This window comes from Prionailurus viverrinus, chromosome B3 (genome assembly GCF_022837055.1).
Source record: "Prionailurus viverrinus isolate Anna chromosome B3, UM_Priviv_1.0, whole genome shotgun sequence".
In the NCBI taxonomy this organism is placed as follows: domain Eukaryota; kingdom Metazoa; phylum Chordata; class Mammalia; order Carnivora; family Felidae; genus Prionailurus; species Prionailurus viverrinus.
In genome coordinates, this window is record NC_062566.1 from 63,921,419 (window position 1) to 63,943,799 (window position 22,381).

Genomic DNA, 22,381 nt, shown 5'->3' on the forward strand with positions numbered 1-22,381 from the left:
AAAAAATTAAAAAAAAAAAGATAGATACTTTAGAAAAAATTTACAAGAGAGTATGAGTACTTGCAAAAGTTTGTTCATTCAGTCCATACACTAGTTGAAGTGGGTTTGGGGATCATTTACCATTAGCATTGAAGAAACTTGCAAATGCTGCTTAACTTAACCTTCTGCCTTTGGGCAAGCCCAGAAATTAAAGACGGACCTTACTTTACAAGGAAGTTCATACTTTAAAAAACTATTAAGAGTGTCTTCATACAGAACACGTATATTTATAGCCATTTTCTATCATCAAACACATAAAACACAGTCATACCTCAGCTAATTGCAAACACAACCTGAACTTTTCATCCTATTCCTATTCTGGGACTACTCTCTATATCCATTTCTCATTCCTCTTTGTCCTCATGTGCGTATTACTTGATTTGTCATAATCCTCAAAATCACTTTCTAGTATTGAGTAACTTTTGGCAGCAAAGAGTTTTGCTTAATGTCTGACTCAAATTCCTCATGCCTCCATTTCAAGTAATCCTTTTCTGCTCCTAGGGAAGGCAGACAATAGCAAGTCTCACCATCCCGTATACAAAGCCCCTTCATAAACCTTAAGACTGTCATTTTTTTTTTTAAACAAGAGACGCTTTCTATCAAATCTTTAAAAATCAGTTTTTGAGAAATGTTAGCAAGCCCTCAGTTTATCTTGGTCCTATCTGGAGTCAGCTGAACTGGGCAGCACAGAGCTTTCTCCTAGGTATAATTACAGTCTGGAGGAGAATGCAATTTGTGCAGCATTCCACTGACCTACAAGCTGACCTTGTGCAGGGGCGAATTCACAGGTTGCGTTAAACCCTATTAGACATGCCTAGTTTAAGGCAAAGCCTTTCCAGACCCCCACCGCATGCTGGATTAGGGCATGTCACACATGCGTACTATTACATTGCCCAAGGAGCTCTCGCAATGCCTTCCAGAGCGGGGAGAGGCAGGCCCACATCCCACACTGCCTAATCCTGCACCTTGAGCCAGTGTATCCAAATGATTATTATTTCTTACATATGTGGATTTTCAGAAGAACCTGCCTCTTTGAATAAGAATTAAGACAGAAATGGGAAGACAGATTTGTTACATTGGAAAAAACCACACCCTGACTGCTCAGCTAGAAAGGTCTTGCCAGACAGACTGAGAAGGAACTCCTGCCAGGCCCAGTGGGATTTTCACATTTACATAAAATCCACATATATCTTCAGCTTTCTGCCTGAGCTTGGCAGGCATGGCCAGAAGTAAAAATAAAAATAAACGGACTGAATAGACCATGCATGCTAGAAGCCTACTTGGCCAAGTGAGTTCGGCACAGCTACAAAATTAAGAGAATTATAGAAGCCTTCTTCTTCCAGGGAGCCTTCCTTGTCTGAAAATGAAGATGATGAATTTCTACACCTACACCTTCATTAGACATCAAACACATTCAAACCGATACCAGACCAAGTAGTTATTCTGTTCTTTGGCTCAGTCCTCATATTTGACATTTCTCTGTTCCAGTCACAGGATTTCCATTTCCAGTGAAGTCGGTTTTATCATAGAACAGGCACCACATCTACTTAAATACAGCCACCTATGTTATTACCAACAAACATCTCCTGGGCACTTTAGGCAAATAAATGCATGTAAAAGCTGCTACCTTTCCTGTCTGAATCACGTCCCCCACCCACCCCCCCCCCCAAAAAAAACAAATAATGAAGGATCCACATACATGGGCAGATATTTACTTCCATGACAGGCATACATTTCAAATATCCATATACAGGACATGGCCAACTCTATAGAACAAATGAGTATGTGGTTTGCTTCTCTCATGGAAACTGAAGAGAGTGGAGAATATACAGAAAGGAGACCATGTAACTCTTCAAAGCAAAATTCTAAAAACCACTCTTTTTAATTTTTGTGCCTTTAGGCTGGTGATCTTTGGCTTATGCTTCTTTATCAATACCATTATTTGGCACAACCACAGACATTATGAGGCTGCCATAACACACATGCACTACTAAATGAAAAGTCAGCTAATCTCATCAAGAATAATCCTTCACGTTTCTAAGCCACTGGGTGCCAAAGGGATCTGGGTATTTTCATGACTGTTGCATCTGCCTTGAAGACATTCCTGTGGACTGAGTTCAGAGGCAGGTAGAATCCTACACTAGAGACATAGAAATTGATGAACCTATCCTATGGGCTACAAGCTCTGATGGTCAAGCTGATAATCTACTCCAGATACCTTCAAGTCAGAAATATAAGTAGTATGAAGTCCAAACTGGCTGGAAAGCATCTTTTGAGATATGGGATATGGTATAATAGGGAACCCTTTGGTTTAGAGAAACTAAACCTTTCATAACCAACTCCCCCCCACCATCACCAGATTGCAAATTCTTATTTTACAAGTAATAGAAATCTAATTTAGAAGACAGAGTGAGACTTTCCCAAGAGAAGTACTATGAAGTGACACAAGATAATACACAAGGCCATGATGCATATTAGTCCATGGAGGCAGGTTTTATATATAAATTAAAAAAAAAAAATCAGGGGGCGCCTGGGTGGCTCAGTCGGTTAAGTGGCCAACTTCAGCTCAGGTCATGATCTTGCGGTCAGTGAGTTCAAGCCCCGCGTCAGGCTCTGTGCTGACAGCTCAGAGCCTGGAGCCTGTTTCAGATTCTGTGTCTCCCCCTCTCTCTGACCCTCCCCCGTTCATGCTCTGTCTCTCTCTGTCTCAAAATAAATAAAAGTTAAAAAAAATTTTTTTTTTTAAATTCAGGGGATAAAGCAACTCACACAATCCCCTTTCATAGGTATGACTGTTCTTGTGCCCTCCCTGCCATTTCTAGTGTGGCATTGACTGGAGATGGGGTAGGTAAGCAACTCCTGCCCCCAGCCGATGTCAGGAGCAAGGGCCAGCTGGAGGGGAACAAGACCAGAGCTGGCAGTCATCTTGCTCTCTCTCCTCAGGGAGAGGGAGAGCTTCATTGGAAACATGCAATTGTTCCTTGGCAGGTGCTCAGGAAAGTAAGTGCTGACTCAGATTCGTTGTCCCTTCTTCTCCTGTGTTCCCCTCCCCCGGCCCCACCACTCTCTGGCATCGCAGCCTGAGGAGCTGGCTGGCTGGCTCCATGATGCCATATTATGAAGTGTCACCCGACTCAGTACAAACAAGCCCTCACTGCTCATGGTCAGCATGGCCAGGTATGCTTCTGGGTAGTGGCCTCTGTCAACTGGCCTGGTGATGCCATTAAAATAAGCTTTCCACACACAGCCTGATTATCTGTCCCACTAAATGTTTCAAGGAAAACTAAGCTTCACTGTTCTGTCAAACTGCTAGGTCTGAATCTCTTCCATGGCCTTATTTTTGGGGACACATAAAATTGCTCAGATGAAGTTTACTTTAAAGATTTAGGCTCCTCACCAAAACATGTGAAAAGGCGAACTGTCATCCTGTCTTGCATCTGAGAACATATTTGGCATCCCATGCCCTGACTTATGAGACAGAAAAACCCTTTTATTGGTTTTCAGGCCACTGAATTCTGCTCACAAAGCAAATGGAGAGAAGACCACAGCAGGTGAAGGCTAAGGCTGGGACAGCGGTTGGAGGGGGGGGCACCATGATGTGGAAGTGGGTGGGAATATGGGCAGGAGATAATTCCAATGGCTTGAGAGTTTCTGTGTTGAAATGAAATCACATGCATTTTCCCATTGATCAGAGATTCAGAAGACAAAACGATCAAGAGACGTCAGTGCATTCATCAGTGCTCCCTGTCTTCAGGGTGGACCAAAGTACCATCACACAAAGGTACAGATGAGAAACGCCAATCAATGGTGTCTGAGAGCTCCAGGCCCCTTCAAGAGTGCTTGGTTGTAATGAACATGAAACAATTCTAAACTACTGATAGCTGACCTGGTGAGAAGCAACCGGACAGAGGGCTGAAATTCTTTCTTCTACATGGCAGAAAGAAAACAGAAAACTGTGAAAAGATCCAACTTCTCATAAAACATAAAACAAAATCAAAACAAAACACAGGCCCAACTGTCTAAGATTCTGCCTTTTAAACTCAAGGGATGGGGGCACCTGGGTGGCTCAGTCGGTTGGGCATCCGACTTTGGCTCAGGTCATGATCTCACGACCCGTGCGTTCGAGCCCCACGTCAGGCTCTGTGCTGTGCATTCGGAGCCTGGAGCCTGGAGCCTGCTTTGAATTCTGTGTCTCCCTCTCTCTCTGCCCCTCCCCTACTCATGCTCTTTCTCTATCGAAAAATGAATAAACGTTAAAAAAAATTTAAAAAAAAATAAACTCAAGGGATGAATGCTAAGCTACAGTGTTCAGACTGAGAGGAAAGAAGGACTCTCTGGGACAGACAATGCAGGAAAATTCAACTCCATGCCTTCAGGCAGCCTCCAGTCATCATTGCTCAAATTCTCCCAAGGCCAGAAACTTATTCTATTCATATAACTCAGCCTTTAACAGCTGGATAGAGAGTTTATTTACTCTCTGGCTTAGGAGGGATGGTAGTATAGTGGCTCACCATTCAAGATACACTAGAGACATGGTGCCACACGAGCTTTAAGTCACATTTTATCATTTTGTTTTCAATTTCTGTACTATAATCCTACTTTAAATTTCCATCCCAACAATCAATCTGCATGGCTATCAAAACTAGTAGACTAAATGTTCCTTCTCTTCCCCATCTCTCCCCATGGGACATAGCATTAAGGAGAAAAGTGAAAGCTTTCTACCAATTTTTCCTAAATTGCATGGGATCGCGTGGGATGGGGTTCCTACATACCTCTACAACTGTAGGCAAAGCCTGCAATTGTCTACAGAAAGCTGTCTGTAGAAGACAATTAAGAATTTGTGGGAGATCCTCTAGAAGTTTAGTACACATGTGAATTATGAGGGACCTCATTATAAATATAGACTTTATTTCACTAGGAAGGAGTTGGAATCTTTTTGGATCGAACCATATTTCTCCTACAAAAGATATGTTGAAGTCGTAATCTACAATATCTCGGAACATGACCTTATTTGGAAATGGGGTCACTGCAGACGAAAGTAATAAAGATTAGGTCACATTGGAGTCAGATAGGCCCCTAATCCAATGTGGCTGGTGTCCTCATAAGAAGATGGTTATGACTTGGGGCGCCTGGGTGGCTCAGTTGGTTGAGCGGCCGACTTCAGCTCAGGTCATGATCTTGTGGTCCGTGAGTTCGAGCCCCGCGTCGGGCTCTGTGCTGACGGCTCAGAGCCTGGAGCCTGTTTCGGATTCTGTGTCTCCCTCTCTCTGACCCTCCCCCGTTCATGCTCTGTCTCTCTCTGTCTCAAAAATAAAATAAATGTTAAAAAAAATTAAAAAAAAAAAAAAAGAAGATGGCTATGACTTAAAAAAAAAAAAACCTGAGGTGGGGGTGCCTGGGTGGCTCAGTCGGTTAAAGTATCTGACTCTTAGTTACCACTCAGTTCATGATCTCACGGTTTTGTGAGTTCAAGCCCCACATCAGACTGGCTGACAGTGCGGAGCCTGCATGGGATTCTCTCTCTCCTTCTCTGCCCCTCCCCTTATTGTGCTCTCTCTAAAAGTAAATAAACTTAAAAAAAAAATATATGGCCATGGGAAGACACAGAGGGAGAATACCAAGTGATGACAAAGGTAGAGAATGGAATTACATTGCTACATGCCAAGGAATGCCACAGATTGCCAGCAACCAGAAGACAGGAAGATAGGAAGAGGAAAAGAAGGATTCCTCTACTGGTTTCAGAGGGAGGATGGCCCTTTTCAGTATCTTGGTTTCAGACTCCTAATCTCCAGAACTCTGAGACAATAGATTTGTGGTGTTTTTAGCCACCCACTTGGTTGAGGTGGACCTAGGAAACCACTGCAGGCAGGGCTTGAGAGCCCTAGGTTTCTAGCAAGCTACTAGGTAAGGCTCATGCTGCTGCCTGAGTAGTCAGGTGATCTCAAATGAATGTATTATTTTTGTTCACGATCACTGGCACTTAAGCACAGTGCCATATATGACATATACGTATGTATGTGTTTACAATCCCTGATTGCCAGTGTTTTTTTTGACCAACCAGCTAGAAATGTGCCCCTTTCTCCATCAGTCTCTTAAAGCTGTATGCTCAGTCAAGGATGACTGCTTTCTTACAGAAGGCCAAGTCCGTGAACACAGATGGCCATGCCAGCCTCCTAAGGATTCTAAATAACAAAGTTTGTAAGACCTTTGGACTCCCTGTCTTATCGATATTTCTCATTTAAGACCCTGAACCCACTCTCCTATATATTCTTGGTGACTCAAATAGAGCTTTTTCTCTCTCCACAGCTTAGAGTATTAGGCTTTTGAAAAGAACACGTGCTAATAATTACTCCAAGCTGGGTAGTGATGATGGGCAACAGAAATCTTATTATCTTCAATGTCATCATGTGTCTTTGATATGATAATCACTGCATTCAAGATATCAGAAATGATGGATGGCCTTTGATTCAGAGTGTACCGTGATGCAAATTACCTGGCTTTTTCCCACTCCTGCTCGGATAGTGAAGAGCTGGTAAGAGTGGGCACTCCTAGCTTCGGGGCCTCAAGCCACCAGGAGGCAAAATCTGTGGCAAAACTCAAAAAGGAACGCTCCCTTGCCTAAGGACACCTGAGGCTACTTCAGTTTTTCCTTTTATGTACACGCTTCACCTTAATGTGAATAGTCTTCATGTGCAGCCATTGCTGTCATGTACAGTATTTGCAACCTAAGTCATTCTACTCTGTTAACCTTCTGGGCAACAATAGTGGACATAAGAACCACACGGCTTCTAGTAAGCTCGCAGAGTTCCTTCTATAAACACGAAATGAGGATTCCAGGAAATTCCAGCAAGAGAGGCAAGATGAAAGAGCACTGTGTATATGTATTTTTAAACTGCTATGAGATTCTGTCAGGGCTTATGGTACATAACCCGGCCTATTACCCCCAGTTAGTAATCAGTCTTTAGCATTCTCCTCATGCTCACAGGGCATCCATCATAGAAAGCGAGCATATGCTATACTCTATCCTTCAGTCATCCATGTGAATGGAACAACACAGTGACCCAAAATATTTACTCACCATCATCCGTGAAGAGTGAGCCCTCACCTCCATCCTGACTAGAGTCATCAGTGTATGTACCCTGAGGTCCTCTCCTATGGACAAGTCACCTCCTGATAGTACAAGTGCAACAAATACACAGTAGGTCATTTGCCCAAAGTCACCAGATGCCTGACTACTAGTCCAGGGTACTTTCCCTTGAAGTACATCTCATTCCTGCAAGGATACATCCCTCATCATTCATTCATGTTGCAACAAGGCGATAGCTTCTAAAATGTGAAAATCAAAATGTGCTAGACTTTTAGGGTAGCAAAGGAAAGGTCTTTCGCTTTCTTTTCTCCTATAAAGCCAACCCAAAATTATGGGAGTATCAAAAACAAAATCTACCTTCAGTGCAACTAGTAGACCCCATTCAATTCCAAAACAGAAAATGTGAAGGCCGAAGTAGTTCAAAGAGTGGTAAATTCCACGGAACAACGGAAGGACAAACCTAACTGTCTGCAGAGGAAGGGGGACCCTCAAACATGCACAAATGAGAGGCATCGTGTGCTTGGGAAGGCAAGGGTGAGGTGGGGAGCTAAAAATAAGGGGATTATTTAAAAGTTGGTATACAGTGCAATTAGGTGCCAGATATATAACCTCACCTGTGTGTTCAGGAAATAGTTTCCAGTGAAATTCAACCAGACAGACTTGGGATTCAAGAACATTAGGCAGAGCAGACCATGGGGATGAGGTCTTGTAGTGGAATGGAGTAATTATCAAAGTTCCACATCCTTTCTTAGCTTCTCTGTCAGAACGCTAGCAGTCAGGCTGACATACTACTCCCCAGCCCCAATCAGGTGCCTGGAGAAATTCCATCTGGAAAAACAGATCAGTCTAAAAGCAAAGACAAACTCCCAAATGAAATGACTGCTCTACAACTGTTTACCCCACCATGAGACCCACCACTGAGCAAATCATGTCCATTTCTACTGAGCTTCCATCCAGGTTTGTCATGCCTCAGTTTTATACGTGAAATAGCAGCCAAGATTACCAACTATTCGAGGAATCCTCTAACATGAAATACAGATGTCAGAAGCAAAAAATACTAAAAAAGGGACTTGGAAGATGGAGCAGAGGTAGTAAGCAAAAACAAACAGGTAAAGAAACTATAATTTATTAACTCAGAGACTGAGAACTACTAATACTTTGGGGGGGAGGGTCTCTAGATTCCGCACAATTTTCCTCCAAAGGACACACTCTTCTGGTTTTATGTCTATTATTCCCTTGCTCTTATTTTTTCTAATAAAAATCATTTTGTCACAAATGTATGATCTCATAAACTTTGTAGGTTTTCATATTTTTGAGCTTCAGACCAATGGGATCATTCATGACTTTTTCCACTCAACATCTTGCTTAGAAATCATCGATGTGGATGCGTGTAGCTATAACCTAACTCTTTTTCAAAGCTGGATGGTATTGTTATGGAAACTGACCTCAGTCCATTCATCTACTCTAATGAAAAGTGTCATTTTCAGATTTTTCCTATTATAAACAAAGCTTTTACAAACATTCTCATAGGAGTCTCCTGGTACCAATGTGCAGAAGGAAGATTGAACAGAGGGTGTACACATGCTCACATGAGCTAGATAAAACCAAATTGCTTTCCAGGTAAATGGACCTGACCTTCCAATGAGCATAATGAGGATTCCTACCATTCCACACCCTCCCAATATCTCACAGTTAGACTTACTAATTTTTGCCAAGTTGGTGGGTCCAAAATGAGACTGCTGCATTTCCTAGCTGCTGACTTGTTGATTACCTCTTCACATGTTTATTGACCATTCATTCCATGACAAGCCTCTTCATGTCTTTTGCCTACCTTTCTAATAATCGAAAGTGAACAACTTATCATTGATCGGTAAAAATTCTACATTTTCGACAATAATTCTTCTTCAGTTATATATGTTATGAATGTCTTCCCAAGCTTGTGGCTTATCTTTTCATATTCTTTGTGGTATCTTTTCATGAACAAGAGTTTTTTATTTTAAGGTACATCTTTCTTATGTGATTTATGTTTTTTGTCTTTTCCATGTGAGGTTAAAAGATATGCTCCTATATTCTTTTTTAAAAACTATTAACTTTTTCCTTTCATGTACTTGATACATCTGGAACTGGTTTGGATTCATGATGTGAGGGAGGGATCTATTTTATTTCTTTTGGGCCATATATTCAACATTTAAAGTATTTTTAATCATCAATTTTACTCCCTGATCTGAGATACCACATTTATCATATATTATTTGCATATATACATTGATCGGTCTTCCTCCTGAACCCTCAACTCTTTCCATTAATCTTTGTTTTGTTTTCTGTGCCAATTATTACATTTCATAACTACCTTACTACCCATTACTTTATTTTTCTTGGTATGAGGTAGAGTAAGTATCCTCCCAATTTTTCTGTTTCAGATTGTTTATTTTTTAGAATTTTATGTTTCTTACTCCCTTGCTTTTTTAAAAAATAGTTTTGCCACAAATGCACCTCAACTTTTCATGTGTTTAACTGCAGATCAGTGGAATCACTTTTTGTGACTTTTTCACTAAACATCACATTTAAGGGTATTTTTGTAAGGTTATTATTTTTTTTTTTTTAATTTTTTTTTTTCAACGTTTATTTATTTTTGGGACAGAGAGAGACAGAGCATGAATGGGGGAGGGGCAGAGAGAGAGGGAGACACAGAATCGGAAACAGGCTCCAGGCTCTGAGCCATCAGCCCAGAGCCCGACGCGGGGCTCGAACTCACGGACCGCGAGATCGTGACCTGGCTGAAGTCGGATGCCTAACCGACTGCGCCACCCAGGCGCCCCTGTAAGGTTATTTTTGAACATTAGCTCTTCCACACAAATTTTTAGAGTAAGCTTGTCAGATTCCAAATAATCCTATTTAGATTTTGATTGGAATTACTCTGAAACTAGAAATCATTTTGGTGTTAACTGACATCTTTATAATATTGCTTTTATCATTCATAAAGAGAAGATCTCTCATTTAGGTTAACTTTAATGCTTTCAATATAGTAATTTTTATTCATTGCTTGTCTGATAGTGCTATCAAGACTATATACGAGCTTATCTTCTATTTCTCTAAAGTATTTTGTGTAAGAAGAAAATGTTTGTTGTAATCAAACCACCTGGTCTTTGTGGGAAGATTTTACACTATCAATCCAATTTCCTTAGTAGTTATAGTCATTCGGGTGTTCTGTTTCTTCTTGACTCCGTTTTGGTAATTCATATTTTTCTAGGAAGTTGTTTCTTTCATGTTCTTTAATTGCCAAAAGTTTGCTCATGCTATTCTCTTACATCTTATATATTTCTATCGCATCTTGTAGTTATATTCGCTTTTACTTTCCCAGTATTTTTATATGTTTGTTTTCTCAATCTTGCCAAAAGTGTGTGGATTTTATTATTGTTTTCAAAGAACTTTTAACTTTATTGATCTTCTGTACTGTGTTTTAAAACTTTAGGGGAGCCTGGGTTGCTTAGTTGCTTAAGCCTCTGACTCTTGATTTTGGCCGAGGTCATGATGTCATGGTTTGTGAGACTGAGCTCCAAGTCGATCCCCGTGTCACTGCAGAGCCTGCTAGGGATTCTCTCTCTCCATCTCTATCTCTGCTCGCTTGTGCTCTCTCTCAAAATAAATGAACATTTAAAAAACTAATATAAAATTGCTTTTAAATTCCCATTCTCCCCTTTTAAAATGTAGTATTTGGTTGAAGCATATCAAATTGTAATATTTGATTACATTTGACCTCAAAAAATGGCTTTTCTGTCACTTAACCTAATATTTGCTTTTAATTTCTTGTTTTTTTTTCCTAGCTATTAATTTTGGAAGCTAACTTATTTTTCAGCTTTTTCTTTCCTAATATAAGCACTCATGACCATATATTTTAGCTACATCCTCGGAGTGTTGATAACACATATTTTTATTTTTTGAGTTAAAGTGTTTTCTGAGTCCCATTATAACTTCTTCTTGATCCATGAATTATTTACAGGTATGAATATAAATTTTAAAAGGCAAGGAGTTCTTTGTTATTGACATATTGAAGTCATCTGTCTGTTGATTTATAATTTCAACTTGATCAGAGGATGTGCCCATATGAAAAGCTGCTTGAAATTTATTGATATTTGCAGGACCTTTCCATTTTTTAAAGTCTTTTAATTCTGCTTAACTCTTAAAATTATATCCATATATTATGCTGGTGAAAATTAATAAATGATTCAGCCTATTTCATTAATATGGAAGCCAACCTAAAATATCATACTTTGAGTTCCATCATCACCTAAGTCAGCCATTCTAGACGTGTTTATATTTATTTGTAGCTTACCATGTTCTGAAAGGATTCAAGGAGGCCCTGCCAACAGCTGGCGCACTTAAAATTGTACCACAAACACAGATTATCATGAAAGCCAAATAAAAATAGTACTAGAAAACGGAGACAAATTTTAGACCTTTTTGTTCTATTACACTGCTTTCTCTTGGCACACCTTGAGGACATTCATCTTAGAGCATCCAGCTTAAATTCATTTTTTTTAATTACATAGCTGTGCCCCCAGTAGGACACACAAAGAAAGGATAGAGTAAAACGGACCTCCTGTAGCTTTCTGGGGGCTCAGAAGCCATCACTGAATGAGAAGCGGGGCCTCTGGTTGAGTCCAACTTTCTGTTTTCCTTTAGTGGTGACACTGTTCTTATTCCTATACCTGATGGTAACGGTGACGGTGGTGATAGCGTGGAGGGAGTAGCAAGCATCTGTGCATCAGGCACAAAGCTAAACACAGAGATTATTTTAATTCTCACAATCACCCTTTCAAGTAGGTATTGTGATTATTCTCACTTCACAGAAGAGGAAACTGTCCAAAGGAGCCTAAGATGAAGGGACCTGCCCCATGAATAAAGTGATGACTTAGAAAGAAACCCATGTTGAACCACTCCATTACCACTTTCCATTCTCAGACTAGCTGTGGCTCTCGGTTCAGGGTGTGTTGGAGGAAGCAGCCGGTCAGGGGCCAGGCAATCAGGCTCCTACGACAGCCTTGTCCCTGGCTTCCTGGTGGCTGGGGGGCAAACAGCAAGATCTCAGCTGAGAGGACTCACAGGCCAGTGCAGGGGGTTTGTACCAATCTCCTTCCACATGTACCTTTAGCCTCAGACGCCTACCCCTTCCTTTGGTGGCAAATGAATGGCTGCTGTCCTTGAGGGCTGAGTTGTGAGACATCTCCACACACCAAGAGAATACATAATAGACAACAAAGATGTCACATGGTCCAGTTTTTCCAAGATCTTACTAAATCAGTCTAAACATCCTATGCTTTGGACATTCTGTTGCTACATTCTGAATCACATTCTAAGCAACCATCGCAATGTCTCATTTTTTCCATTAGTAAGATGATTATAGTACAGAGTGATCCATAATGAGCCCCAGCTCAAGTAATGTGGCTTTCAGTTGGCTACATTTTAAATAAATCTTTCTTTGTTAATTAATGCACCTTATCCCAGTGTTGTAAGTAACATTTATGTTCCTAAACTGGGCAGGGTAAAAGAGAACCACACCCAGAGTGGAGGATCCAAAATCCTCAAAATCAACATGAATGCAACAACCATCTGAAAGCAAAGTTTTAAAGTTAGTTTTTGTGCTTGCTGTAAACTAAGGAAGTTGTGCTAGAGTCTACAAGAGAGTAAAAAGTGATGTGATAATTAGGTCATGAATTAACCCCCTGGAACTTGCAGCTCTAAATTATTTTTAAAGACCCCCTTCTCACCTCCTAGGATATTTTGCACATGCAAAATGCCTAATTGACTAATAAGGTACCTAGCATAAAAGCTAATTAATGAAAATGAAAACACTAAAACTCAGGTTATTTAGTAACCAGAGCCTGGAGCCAGATCCCAATTAAACCACTCTTGGGTGGAGGAAGGGCTCGAAATACCCAATAGGTTCCATCTGGCTATTTCAGTGGGTCAACCTAGAGCCTCATGTTCTTTCCAAATCAGCCTTTCCACTCTCTCCTTTCCACTGCAGTGAGGAGCTAAGGACAGTCCTCCTCACACCGCACTGGGGACTCCCAGGCTCTCCCACTCACATGTAAGGGGCTTGGCAGCTAAGGAAGCCAGCTGGAAGCTAGCATGATTCACTAGCTCTTCTCAGCCCAATCCCTTTTGTCATTCATTCCACCAAAGGGGCCCCTAACCTTCCAATCTCATTTGTACCCCACCCAGGAGATCTGATAATGGTCCTGGCAGAGCTGTGGCTTTTCATAACTTCTGGCAGGGGCCTCGCTGACCCATAACATGGCTACACACATGATTTCTTCTCATACTGTCTTTGTAAATTGACCATGGCTAACCTTGCTGCCCTAATCAGATCAATCAGAATAACATTTCTTTAGCTGCTGCATGCTGGCAACCTCCCGGGCTGAGGCGTGACTCAGAGTCAGGCTCAGATACCGAAGGCAAAGGCGGGTTTTTGAGTTTCTAGTGGTCTCAGGTTTCCTTTGCTTTTATCACAGTTGGTGAGCTTTGTAAGGCCCTGTGTTTACAGCCATGCAAATTAGCCTCAGCTGGAGAGAAATCAGGTCAGGCCTAACTGAAATCAAGCTCTGGGCCAGAAGGTATTTTATCAAAAATTGAAAGTGGGGCCTTGGTAGTGGGGTCAAGGCAGACTGTCATGAGAAACACATGGACAGCTTTGTCCAGTGGAACCTGAAGGCATGGCTTGGCCTCTGGACCCTGGAAACTCAGAGAGACCGAGAAGGGCCTAATGGTGAAGGGCTGCACCAGCCAATGGGGGCTGGCCAACTTGACCAATGGCTGGTGCTGTCAGATGCATTTTTGGTTAAGTAGAGACAAGGGTGAGAAGGGACGCATGGCATCTCTGAAGGAAGAAAATTGTGGTGTGAGGTTGGTTTGCCTTTTATCCCGTGTTACTCACTGATGAAGGGCCGAATGTGCAGTTTCTTTCTACTCACACACTTGTAGACACTCAGTTTTAAGATGTGTGTGGGAAGGTGTCCACACACAGATGATCTGATATTTTGCATCTTTAAAGCACCTTTAAATTTTTAATGTTTTCATTCATTTTTGAAGGCGAGAGAGAGAGAGAGACAGAGCATGAGCGGGGGAGAAAGAGAGAGAGGGAGACAGAGAATTTGAAGCAGGCTCCAGGCTCTGAGCTGTCAGCAGAGAGCCTGATGCGGGGCTCGAACTCACGAACTGTGAGATCATGACCTGAGCTGAAGTTGGACGCTTAACCGACTGAGCCACCCAGGCACCCCTGGAAAGCACCTTTAAAAACGTACCCTGCGGGTGCCCCGACAGTTACAGAAACTAAAGCCAGAGAGGTTACGTGACTGGACACACAGCTACTACGAACTACTCACCTTTAAGACAAGATCTCTGGTGCCTTTCCATGGCCATCCTGCCCATCATATTCCCTTGTCCTTCAATTCCCCAAGGACATACAGAAACTTGCTTTATTTTAGGAGCTATTGACAATCATTCCATGAGCTCCTGCACATCTGTGATTCATACAATGTGCCATGATGGTGCCAAGCAGCTCGATCTATCAGATAGTGCCTGGGTCTGAGCACAGAGATGTTGGTTCCCATCTAATTGTCTTATCTATCTTCTCATAGGTAAAATGAAAGTTGGTGGACCTTGAGTGTTCCTATTTGTAAAGTGGAAGTGAAGTAATGACCAGATCGTTGTAATTCATCAAATTAAAGTTTGCATCTTTTGACAGATGAGACCTGAGACCCAGAGAATTTAAAGAGGTTGCCCAAAATTCAGTAGTTGGTTGAGGTCAGAGCCAGAAGTAGAACGCAGGTCTATGGACATGAAAGCCGGTGCTTCTTTCACTAAACAATGACCAGGGAATAAAATTTAGCCTTCTGCAAGTGAACTTGAAGTCAGGACTTGTAGTTAAATTTAGACCAACAGACCATTTGTCAAATAATTAAGACCACAAGCTCTGGGGTTCTTGTTAAATTCATTTCCTTACCACTTAAGGGCTGTGCGAGGCCGGACAAGTTATGTAACCCCTCTAGGCTGAAGCTTCCTTACCTACAAAATGGGAATAATAGTAGTGACCATTTTACTGGGTTCTTGTTATTCTTAAAGAAGTTAATACATGCCAAGTCCTTAACCAAAAACCACTTACTTAGCATTAACTATTAGCATCACTACTGAAATCTTTGTCATCTTCACTTGATAGACATTACATAAATGCAAGGAATTATTAAGACTGACTTCTGTCCATATTAAGCATGAACCTGTGAGAACACATGTATGCACAGTGTATACTGGAGATGTGTGCACTTTGCAAAGCATTTACGAGTTTAGTTGAGAAAGCATCCAGCGACCTGGTTTTGTGACTTAAATACACACACAAGGTCTTTGCCTGTTCTGGCGATAGCCTCACATCCTTCTAGCTCCAAAGTGGAGGCCAGAGGAGTCACTGCATTGGCATTCAGCCTTAAATTGCTGTCTAGCCCCATCCCATGTCACAGTCTCAGAAAAGGGCCCGAATTAAGCATAAATGAATGAGGTCCAGAAAAATATATGTAAGAATTCAAAAAAATTTCTTCAACCAGGAGGAAGGATAGATACTTTAAAAAGTATAAATGGGGCACCTGAATGGCTCACTTGGTTAAGCGTCCAACTTTTGGTTTTGGCTCACGTCCTGATCTCATGAGTTGTGAGTTGGAGCCCCTCGTCAGGTCTCCACGCTGGCAGTGGAAAGCCTGCTTGGGAGTCTCTCTCTGCCTCTCTCTGCTCCTCTCCACCCCGCCCCCCCCGCAAATAAACAAACATTAAAAATATATATACATAGAACGATTCTCTCATAGCCTATCTTGTAATATCTAATCATGTTTTTGTTTTTCAAAACAAAATCTTTATTCAAATAAATCTTCACTCCCTTTAGATATCGAAGATTTAAGAAGCTCTGTGTGTGTGAGTGTGTGTGTGTGAGTGTATATATGAGTGAGTGTGTGCGTGTGTGTGAGTGTGTGTTGTGGAGGTGATTCCAGGATCAGTTACAAAAGGGCTAAGTCTGATACTTCATGCATCTTTATACTGCAATCGTTCATTCTAAGCACGGCAACTATGTCAAATAATAACTTGTATTCTGCTAATACCTACAAGCCTTCCTAATATGGACTTGACTCCCAATACTTGTCACCTTATCGTGTGGATAATTTGCTCTCATGGTCCACAATGAAGAGATTTAACACGACTCAGGAGGGTGCTGAGGGGCCGTTACTCTCTTGCAACTTCCCCTTCTCCCTGTTCTAAGAAGCGAATTTAACGTTGTATCTTGGCATTCTAAGATGCCCTCTTGTGGTTGGGGGAGGTAATGACCATCCTAAGGATACTACAGCTGGCTTGAGGTACAAGTCCAGATTGTTACTGTTTTAACAGCCAACAGAGAAATATAGTTGAACTCCAAGAATAATATTCAGATTTAACATTCTGAAAGAATCATTGATATCCATACTTGACAAGCTCTAGCCACCTTTTATATATATATATATATATATATATATATATATATATATATATATATGTAAATAAAGTAAAAGTACAACTTAACTTTTTGGGCCACCTTATTTCCAAATAAAATTTGCAAGGCAGAACATTTGTAAATGAGTGCCTGTCATGGAATAGAAGCTCCTGTTTGCTTTTGGTAGATCGGGCCAGTCAGCTGCCGTTAAGCTGAAGAACAGGAAAGCCCTTATCATTCTAGCTATCACTCAAGGAATCTGGACATAGCACCACCTCAAGATCATATATTGATGCAATCAACACGCGGGCAAGTTATTTCACTCATTTCTATATATGATAACCCCTAAACTCACTGCTCATTTTTCAAACACATGAGAAATATAAAGGGGTTGGCAAATCATCCCCACTCCTGGGGGAAGAATCATGCACGTACCTTACCGAAGCAGCCCAGAGAAATTATCTCTGTATACAAAAGCTGAAATTATATAAACTTGGAAGGCAACAGGTTATGAAAACCCTATAAATTTATGTTCAGACGTCCAAACAATGTTCTTCCACTCTTCTCCCCTCCCTGCCAAACTGAGACACCAAGTCTGGGAGTTGAGAATTACAGCTATGATCCTCGCCAAAGTGACCAAATTACAACTGAAGGCTCTTGGCTCCAGGAAGTTTCAACAGACTAGTGTCTGCTGAACCATCGCCACCCCTCTCCAGCTGCCCTCCCCCACCCCAAAGTGCTTAGGGAATAGCCTTTATCTCATTAATTCTTAAGATGTATCTATGAAAAAGGCAGAGGGAAAGGAATGATTTTATGTAACTTACAGAAGAGAGAACAAGCGAGAGATTATTTATAATCCAAAGTGAGATCGTGGCATTTCGAGACAGAAAGAACAGTGACAGGTCATGCTGATTTCTGTGAGTTGTAGGGCGAGTTTAGGAAGCAATTGGAAAGCGCACCAGAGCAGCCACTTCCCCAACAGGTACCAGGAGGACGCCTCGCAGACAATAAAGGCAGATTCCTGGCTCTGTGTCAAGGTGCCGAGCTACCTTTCCCAGGAACAAATGTACTTAGAGACCGTAGAAGTATGGCATATTGACAGGGGAAATTCTGTTCTACAGTGCAAACGACTACCTAAACCAATGTAAGATGAACTCCCAGATGTCTGCATGTGTTATTAAGGGAAGTTGTAGAATTGTATGAATCCTGAAAAACAGGAATGGTCTAGAGATTACCATTTGCAAGTAGTTTCAGGAATGGACACACTAATGTTTTAAGACTCCTCAACAACCTTGGGAATGAATGACATTCAAGAATTTCTTCATAAAACGTTCCCATTAGTCCATAAACTAAGACGATTAATACACATTTCTAGGAAATAAAGTACTTTCATAAGCATGATTTCATTTCATCCTCATAACAAGCCTGTAAAGAGTTGCTATTCCCCATTTTATAGAAAAGGAAACTATGGGAAAGTGAAATGATGTGCACAGAGGTTATCAGGGACAAAAAAAAAAAAAAAAAAAAAAAAAAGGAGCTGGTACTGAGTGTTGGTGGTGCTGACAGGAGCTGATGTTTGCAGCTTCCGTTCTCAGTTTGGTGACTGCCATGTCAAAGTGGCAGAATGGTCTGGTGTCACAAATGAGGATGGCACACGCCTGAGTACATAATACAAATCTGTGTTAGTATTACAGCTAATATTTATTTATTTCACATGTTCATTCATTCTTGAGAGACAGAGAGAGACAGAGCACAAGAGGGGAAGAGGCAGAGAGAGAGGAGACACAGAATCTGAAGCAGATTCCAGGCTCTGAGTTGTCAGCACAGAGCCTGACTCGGGGCTCAAACCCATGAACTGCAAGATCATGACCCGAGCCTAAGTCAGACACTTAACCAACTGAGCCATCCAGGGGCCCCTATGGCTAACATTTAAAATAGTTGGTAGAGTCAAAGGAAAACAGCTCTAAATCTATATATATATTGTTGCTGGAGTGATACCTAAAGCCTCTTTTTATTCTAAGATTTAGCTTCCTATTAGAAGATTGACTTTGAAAAAAGAAAAAACTTGGGATGATTTCACAATGTAGGAAATACTTTGGATTTTCCCAAGTGTGCCTGTATTTGTTGATTTTAATAATGGCCATTCTCATTTATAGATGTCGGCTCATTCATCCCAACAAAATATGTGACCATCGTCGATGGGGCAAATTCATGTTTAAATTAAGGGGAAATGAAGGCACATCCTGAGGCTCTTGTACATCCTCTCAAGTGTCTGTCACTATTAACATCTTTCCAGTTACAAGTGTGCAAACCCTCGAAGTCACGTCATCTTCCCAGGTCTCAGTTTCTCGAGTGCCAAATGAGGGTACTGAATTCGGTGGCTGGGAAGGTGCCTTCTAGTTTTCAGATTAGAAGATATTACAGAACGGGATCCCTGCCCCACTGAAGAGTGTATGTATCTGTTTACTGACAGCCACCACTGGCGATGGGAACTTCAAATGCTCCTAGAGAAGGAGAAATAGAAACCAGTATCTGAGTTTGAGTTCAGTGGAATCTTAACAGTTCTGACAGTTCTTTCTGAACAAGGAATGCAGCCTGCACAGAGGAAGGAAGACCAACTCCACTTAAGAGGTATTCACATAAAGATCTCCATGCCGGCTGAGCCCCTACAGCCAAGATTCAGAATGCTGGAGTTTTAAATCTCCAACATACGCTCCACTCCAATCACTATAAACAAGACCGATTTGGCCAGGGTTCTTCCTGGTCATCTTGTGTGGGAATCATGCTGTGGTTAAGCTGATGAAGTTGGCCTCTGATGCTGAAACTCCCCAGCTGCTCAAAAACTCTGTAATTTACTTTCACTTTCATTTTAAGAGAAACAAACAAATAAAAAACCTGGCTCTGAGAGGAGACCAAGGAATCCATCTTGATGCGTGAAATCTGACCACGGGCACGGAGAGAAGGCTCGTAAGGGACAGGCTTAGAGCTTTTGGCATTGATTCAGTTCATTTTTTTAGTTTAAAACTTAAAATCTCAGCCCTAATGTAAGTCACAAGCTCACTGAAAACTCCAACCAGTCTCAGGACCAGAAAGCCCAGTAGATGTACATGTCTGCCTCTACCTCAAGAGAAATGTGAAGACTATATATGTGCACAGATTCTACAGGATGCCGGCAACCTTGCTACTCAGAAAGATTAAAGAGTTCAAATGAAGGGTATTTTCCCCCTCAGACAGGGAAGCAAAATAAACATATCAAGTACTAACTGCCTTAGTGGAAATCCTCTGTTGAATAGGCAAACAATTATGAGATAAGAAATAAGAACAAACAACCAAATGCTTTGATGTTTCAAAAAAAAAACAAATTCTTTGAGGTTTTAAAAATACCCATTTGCCAAAACAGAAATAATTAGCTTTATGAGTACACAACATGTTACCAAGCATCCAGAGGGAGAAACAAAGGGGTAATACCAATCTGAGAAGAAAGAGAGGACAAAAGTAAGTTTAATATGATATTGTGTAAGAAAACATTCAGTGGAGTTCCTGGTTAGCCAGAAGAGGCTCCCTGGAAGAGGTAAATCTAGGCTAGCTTTGGAATACAGACATTCTTCTTTGGCCTTTCATACAGAAGCAGTAGTCTTCTGTGTCTATAGATGTATTTAATAAACCAGCTGGCCCTTAAAGCACATCTATTTCTATCTTGTATGAATCGCACTGCATGCAAATACATGATATGTATACATATATACACTATACATATAGTACTATGTACATATGTACATATAGTATTATGTACATATGTATAGTATATATATGTATATATATATCATGTATTCACATGCAGTGAGAGTATATAGTATACTAGTATATATACATACATATATATACATACTAGTGTGTATATATATATATAGTATATATATATATACTATATATATATATATATATACACATATCATGTATTCACGTGCAGTGAGATTCATACAAGATAGAAATAAATGTGCTTTAAGGGCCAGCTGGTTTATTAAATACCATCTATAGACACAGAAGACTACTGCTTCTGTATATATATGTATATACATATACTATATACTATATATAGTATATATGCGTAATATATATAGTATATAATATATTAGTTGACTCCTTACCAGTAACTGATAGTTTTATTAGAAAAATTCGAATTGTTTCATGCAATATGTCCTCTTAAAAGAGTTAAGCTGATATTTAGTTAAGCTGATTTTTAGCATCACATTTTTATTAAGTTTATTTATTTATTGTGAGAGAGAGAGAGAGAGATGGGGGAGGGAGGAGCACACGTGAGTTGGGGAGGGGGAGAGAGAGGAAGAGACAAAGAATCCCAAGCAGGTTACGCATTGTCAGCACAGAGCCCAACGTGGGGCTCAAACTCAGGAACTATGAGATCATGACCTGAGCCAAAACCAAGAGCTGGACTTAACTAACTGAGCCACCCAGGCTTCCCGGTGTCACATTTTTCTCATGAAAACATAGTTGCAATGAATCTGACAGGTGAAAGACTTTGATCATGATTTTCATTCGTAACTCAAGTCAGTGGGAGAACCTGACTTGATTAACAGAAAACTGGACTCGGGTTTTGGTCCTATTTTCCCCTATAAGGCACACTGATTTCATAATCATAATATTACTTGAGATAGGAACTGATGGGTGAAGCCTGCTATATAATTTAACAATAAAGCGTTGATGATAACATCATTCATTATTACACTTTTCAAAACATTTCCTTCAAAATCTCTTCAATTCAATTTCACAACATCCTGGCGGGTCAGGTACACTCAGATATTGTTAATCTTGTTTTAGAGAAAAGGAAAAAATATGGCCTAGAGAATACAGATGAGCAGCCCAGACTCACAGAGCAAATCAATAGCAGAGCCACAGGTGAACTATACTTTTTCCCCCAGCACAAGCTATGCTATCATCAAAATGCTAACGCCGAGACATCACAGCAGTGACTTCAACAGCAACATGACGAGAGTAGCCGTCATTTGTTGGGGGCTGACTGTGTCAGGAACTGTGCTGAGCAGGACATATCAATGACCTCATTTAATAACTACTTACAATAACATTGTGAGTAGTCATTACCTCATGTCGCAGGGAGGGGATGGGGCAAAGAGAGGAAGAACTTTGAGGCAGGTTGCACAGGTGGCATGTGGCTCAGCTTCGATTCAACTTCACATCTGCCTGATGGCGTAGGGAATCTTGAACTTGCTCTCTGTTGTAAGGCTAGCGGCCTCTGACTTCAAGTCCCCAGGTCATTGCTCAGAAGTCAACTTATCCAGGAGAACTATTCTGAGCACTCCATTTTTTTTTGTTTGTAATGCTGATTGTTAATATAACTACCACAGGCCAAGGTTCTTTGGGGTTTTCTCACCAAAGCATCCCAGATGCTCAGACCGTGCTATCCAATAAAACTTTTTATAATGACACCTTTTTAAATCTGTGGTATATGGTAGCCGCTAGCCATAAAAACAAAACTGAAAAGTGGCAAGTGACAATGAAGACCTGAATTTTTAATTTTATCCAACTGTATTAAATTTAAACAGCCACATGTGCTTAATGGCTACCACACTGGACCACATGGGCCTAAAGCAAAACCTGGCATAGATACACTCCCAATAAACATTTGCTAGATGAACGAAATTATACATAAGTGAATGAGTAAAACATTTTCCATAGAACATGCATACTAGTTTCACTAAGTGCAAATTAAA

At 40.9% G+C, this 22,381-nt stretch overlaps 1 protein-coding gene across 2 annotated transcripts in view; it reads right to left on the reverse strand.

Moving 5' to 3' along the window:
* FMN1 (formin 1) overlaps positions 1–22,381 on the reverse strand; it is a 422,489-nt gene that overhangs the window by 166,918 nt on the left and 233,190 nt on the right. The window lies entirely within an intron of this gene.